At 38.9% G+C, this 5,514-nt stretch overlaps 1 pseudogene; it reads left to right on the top strand.

The window, feature by feature from the left end:
• Positions 1–2,379: 2,379 nt before the first annotated feature.
• On the top strand, positions 2,380–4,171 carry LOC137226628 (hsc70-interacting protein-like; annotated as a pseudogene).
• Positions 4,172–5,514: the final 1,343 nt, after the last annotated feature.

Genomic DNA, 5,514 nt, shown 5'->3' on the forward strand with positions numbered 1-5,514 from the left:
CTTCGCTGAGGCTTTTGTATTTGCACTAAAGAGTGGGATGTTCCAGAACCCTGTTTGAAGCTCACACAACCTCAACTTTTTCTTACCTGGAAAACCAGTGCTAAAACATATGAAGATAATCATCATGAAATTTTAGAACATTAGGGATTTGAAAAAATCCTAAAAGCTTCTGGAGAGAAAAAGAGTTAGATCACATGCAGAAGATCAAATATCACAACAACACTAGAAAGCTAGAAGAAAATGAAGCAAAACTTTCCAAGTTCTGAGGAAAAAAATTTCCTATAACCAGAAGCAGAAAAGGCATTTGATAAAATTCAATACCTATTTATGAAAAAATTCTTAACAAACAAGGAAGTGAAGAAATATTCTTAGTCAAATAAAAAGTATTTATAAAAATATAACCTGCAAAACTACTGATCAAATACGCAGGTAAAATAAGGGCATACAACTTCACAAAAAGCGAACATATAACAAAACAAAACAAGAAAATTTCTCACATATCTTTTCTCAAGTAGTTACCAGAGGATTTGATCCACCAAAAATGAGGTAGTAAACCAAGAAGAAAGAGAACACGGGATACAGGAAAGAGGGAATCTAAACCAATAGACAGGGAAATGTAATCTCTAGGATGATGGTAAAGGGAGATGTCAGGAAAAATGTACAAAGGACTCAGATGACAACAAGACCAAGTAAAAGCAGGTCACAAGGCTCTAGGGTCTAGAAACTTCTTCAATAAGATAGAGCTAGAATACCTGAAGTGTTCAAACATAATAAGAGTGTAAATATACAACTAAAGGAGGTTTTGGAGATAAAAAAACAAGTAAGTTATCAACTCCAGGGAACCAAAAATGTGTGCAATAAATAAAAATAATCATAGTATGTTATATGTTATATGGTCCAGCTATAAAAAACACTCACAAGCCAAAGTAGTATAAACACAATATTTATCCAACCAAAATTATGGTATAATGATCTTGGGAAGATGGGAAAGTTTTATGTATGGAGTAAAGCTGAAGAATGTAATAAAGAGCCAATCTCTGTATTCTCCAGTAAAAATTCAACATAAAAAAAAGTCTCAAGAAACAGCAACATAAGCAAAATGGAAGTAAATATGAAAACAATCAACAGAAAGATTTGGAAGTGATTGCCTTTGGGAGTGAGCACTGGGGTCAAGGACAGGGGACGGCTATTGTTTTGTTCTGCTCTATAAAAACATTGGAAAATTGACTCTTTAATCTCTGTGCGTGTATAACCTTGGATAAACATGAAAATTTGGACTTCTGTTTTTAGCCATTAGGAAGAAACAAAGTTTGGACTTACTGTCAGGCCATAATCAACTAGATAGTTGAGCAAAATATATAAAACAATACTCAGATATTAAACAACAGGAAGCACAGGACTGTGACAGCTGAGGTATGGGAAACTAATAAAGGTGAATCCTATGAGTCCTAGGAGTTCTGCCTGGAGGTAATTTCCCAAACTCAATGCAGAAAGAGGGAGCCCCAAAGACTCTAGCAATCTCACTGGGTAGAGGAGACCACTGGAGTCTGAGGGAGCCTGAGCATGCAGGCAAGAGTAATGGAGACAGAAAGATAAAAGGCTTCGGAAATATTCACAGGATCCCCTTTATCGTTTGGCTAAATATCAGTCTGTACATTCATAGGGTGAAATTCTACAGGTGTGCAAAGAACAGCTTCTTAGGGGAGAACTGCCAGGGAGCTGCAAGCAGAACAACTCCAGAGTTCACACATCACTGGAAATATTTTGAGTTCACAATAGTCAGGGTAAAAAGTCCTTAGTGAACAGAAAAAGCATTCAGTAGAGACCACGGAAGACTCAACCCTCAGGTGTGGTCTTAGCTAGCCATCAAGTGAAGACTACTCTAGACATGCCTTAATAAAGTCTTTAAAAAATAATCCTTGAAAGAAATTTATCTACCAATAACCTAAATGATTACCAGAACAAAGCTCAATAAACATGTTTTGAAGGACTACAACAAAATTCAGCACTCAAATAACATAAAGTTTACAATGTTCAGAATCCAAAAAAAAAAAAATCACTACACATGTATAAAGAAGAGGAAATATAACCAATAACCAGGAGGAAAATCAGTCTATAGTAACAAATCTAGAAATTACAGAGATGTGGAATTAGTAGGCAGAAACCTTTAAGACAACTATGATCATTATGCTTGAGAATTCAGAGAAAAATGAATACAAAGAGGAGGGAAATAGAAGATATTTTTTTTAAAAAAAAAGGAACTTCAAAAAATGAAAACTATAGGAGGTTCTAGTCTGTTCTGCCTCACAGTACCCGCCTCCCTTACGTGGTCACACTAAGCTAGTGCCGGGGCCAGGGATCCGGCCACAGCCTCCGCTGCCGCCCGCCGCCTCCGGACCATGGACCCCCGCAAAGTGAGCGAGCTTCGAGCCTTCGTGAAAATGTGCAAGCAGGACCCAAGCGTTCTGCACACCGAAGAAATGGGCTTCCTGAAGGAGTGGGTGGTGAGCATGGGGGGTAAAATACCACCTGCTACTCCTAAAACTAAATTGGAAAAAAATACCAAGGAAGAAAAAACAGATAGTAAGAAGGCGGAGGAAAACATAAAGACAGAGGAACCATCAAGTGAGGAAAGTGATCTAGAAATTGACAATGAAGGTGTGATTGAACCGGACACTGATGCCCCTCAAGAAATGGGAGATGAAAATGTAGAGATAACTGAGGAGATGACTGATCAGGCAAATGATAAAAAAGTGGCTGCCATTGATGCCCTAAATGATGGTGAACTACAGAAAGCCACTGACTTGTTCACAGATGCCATCAAGTTAAATCCTCGTTTGGCCATTCTGTATGCCAAGAGAGCAAGTGTCTTCCTCAAATTACAGACGCCAAATGGTGCCATCCGAGACTGTGACAGAGCTACTGAAATAGATCCCGATTCTGCTCAGCCATACGAGTAGCAAAGGAAAGCACACAGACTTTTGGGCCATTGGGAAGAAGCTGCCCATGATCTTGCCCTTGCCTGTAAGCTGGATTATGATGAAGATGCTAGTGCAATGCCGAAAGAAGTTCAACCAAGGGCCCAGAAAATTGCTGAATTTCGGAGAAAGTATGAGCGAAAACGTGGAGAGAGAGAGAGATCAAAGAAAGAACAGAAAGGGTCAAGAAGGCTCAGGAAGAACATGCGAGAGCCCAGAAGGAAGAAGCAGCCAGACAGTCAGGGGCTCAGTATGGCTCTTTTCCAGGTGGCTTTCCTGGCAGAATGCCTGGTAATTTTCCTGGAGGAATGCTTGGAATGGGAGGGGGCATGCCTGGAATGGCAGGAATGCCTGGGCTCAGTGAAATTCTTAGTGATCCAGAGGTTCTTTTTTGTTTGTTTGTTTTTGTGGTACGCGGGCCTCTCACCGCTGTGGCCTCTCCCGTTGAGGAGCACAGGCTCCGAACGCGCAGGCCCAGTGGCCATGGCTCATAGGCCCAGCCTTTCCACGGCATGTGGGATCTTCCCGGACCGGGGCACGAACCCGTGTCCCCTGCATCAGCAGGCAGACTCTCAACCACTGCGCCACCAGGGAAGCCCGATCCAGAGGTTCTTACAGCCATGCAGGATCCAGAAGTTATGGTGGCCTTCCAGGATGTGGCTCAGAACCCAGCAAGTATGTCAAAACATCAGAGCAACCCAAAGGTTATGAATCTCATCAGTAAACTGTCGGCCAAATTTGGAGGTCAAGCATAATGCCCTTCTGACAAATAAAGCCCCTGCTGAAGGAAACGCAACTTAGATCACCTAATGGATGTCGCAATACAAACCAGTGTACCTCTGACTTTGTCATGAAGAAAGCGGGGGTGCTATGAAGATAAACCCTACCCCTCTGCCCCAGATGCAGCTGAAACATTTTACAGTGGTTTGCCATTAGGGTATTCATTCAGATAATGTTTTCTTACTAGAAATTAAAAATTTTAAACAATTTTTAAACCTTAAAAATATTTAAAACAAATTAAAAGGGTGTGTTAATCCCTACATTTTTCTTTACTAATCATTTTGGTTTCTTCCTTTGAATTAATTAGGCAAGGAAGATACTTCAGTATGGAAGATTTACTGTTCAAGTTTGAGTGAAATAAAGATTTATTAGTGGGAGGCAAATGTAACATTTAAATAAAGTTTGAGTTGAATATATGGTCACTGAGGTATTTTGATTTGTCTTTTTAATTGCTTTATTATTATTAATGATTTACTTCCATGAAACTACTGGAACCACCAGTATTGCAGTAGGATCTGGGTTAGGGACTGGAAATACTTGTCAGGGCTGCAGTAATCTTAACTACATTTTATATAATGTGTACCCTTGTGCAGATGCATTTAAATCTTACACTGTGGTGACGCGATGATTTTTATACTGCTGCAGTAAAATTGGATTATTTAGCTCTGTTTTTGTCCGATATCTAAAATAAATGTTTCATATTTCCACATAGGGGAAATAAGGGAATACTTTTCTTTTTGTATTTCTATGTTTAAAATGTTCTTTTCAGATCAGAAAATGCCCAACTCTTTGTCTTTCTACTTGTTTTCACATTTTTTCCCTCTTACTCTTCTTGGGCTAAAGAAGAGCTTTTTCACTAGCATCATCACTGCTATCATCACTCACAGCATAATTATGCAAGCATATTTAATGATGGGCTTAATTTAATATGTAATACAAATAGTGGCTATGTAGGGTAATACCCATAATAGCTGTAGTTTCTTACTTGGCCAAGAGACTTCATATTTAAGTGTTAGATTTCCTCTTTGGTGAAATCTTAAAACATACCAATAGATGTTGGAAGAAGGGATTCCCTTTGGTGTTTGGTCTCCTACTTAGGAAATACCTATTGCAGTTAGAGTTTATCTTGTAGTATTAATTTTTGGAGAAGTTTGAATTAATTGATACACAAAGAGGGGAACCTAAATTCCTAATCCAGCATGAACTAAAAACATTGATGAGATTCATGGTGGTTCTTCATTGTGGAGTTGTCAGCATTGTGAAAGATGCATTGTTCCATTCAGCTCTTAAATACTGCAGCCATGTCCCCACCTCTCGTCATTCCTTCCCTCTCCTCCAAGGATAAAGAAAATGATAAATTTTCTGTTGTACATCCAATTCTTCTATTAAACGAGGCTAAGTCTAGGCACTGTACCAGGAATTGCTAGGTTTCTACTTATTATCTTTCAATGTAAAGTGCTAGTTTAAAAGCAATTTCAAGGGATGAGACCCTCTGTACTTTGCTTATTTGAAGAATCAATGGTAGGAGCAGTGAAATAAATTCCATGGAATACATTTCTGAAATCATAAGTAAGTTGATTCAAGTTTTTACCCTTTGCTGTACACAAGCAGATAGAAATGCATCTGTTAAGTGAGAAAAAGCTGTATGCTGATTGAGCATGCTTTTTAAACCCTTTAAAAATACTCAGCATATAAACTTGAGTTTGAGCTTGCTGGTGTTCTTTTTGTTAATATGTGTTCTCCTTTCTCAAAATTT

The sequence above is a fragment of the Pseudorca crassidens genome, chromosome 6 (genome assembly GCF_039906515.1).
Source record: "Pseudorca crassidens isolate mPseCra1 chromosome 6, mPseCra1.hap1, whole genome shotgun sequence".
Lineage (NCBI taxonomy): Eukaryota > Metazoa > Chordata > Mammalia > Artiodactyla > Delphinidae > Pseudorca > Pseudorca crassidens.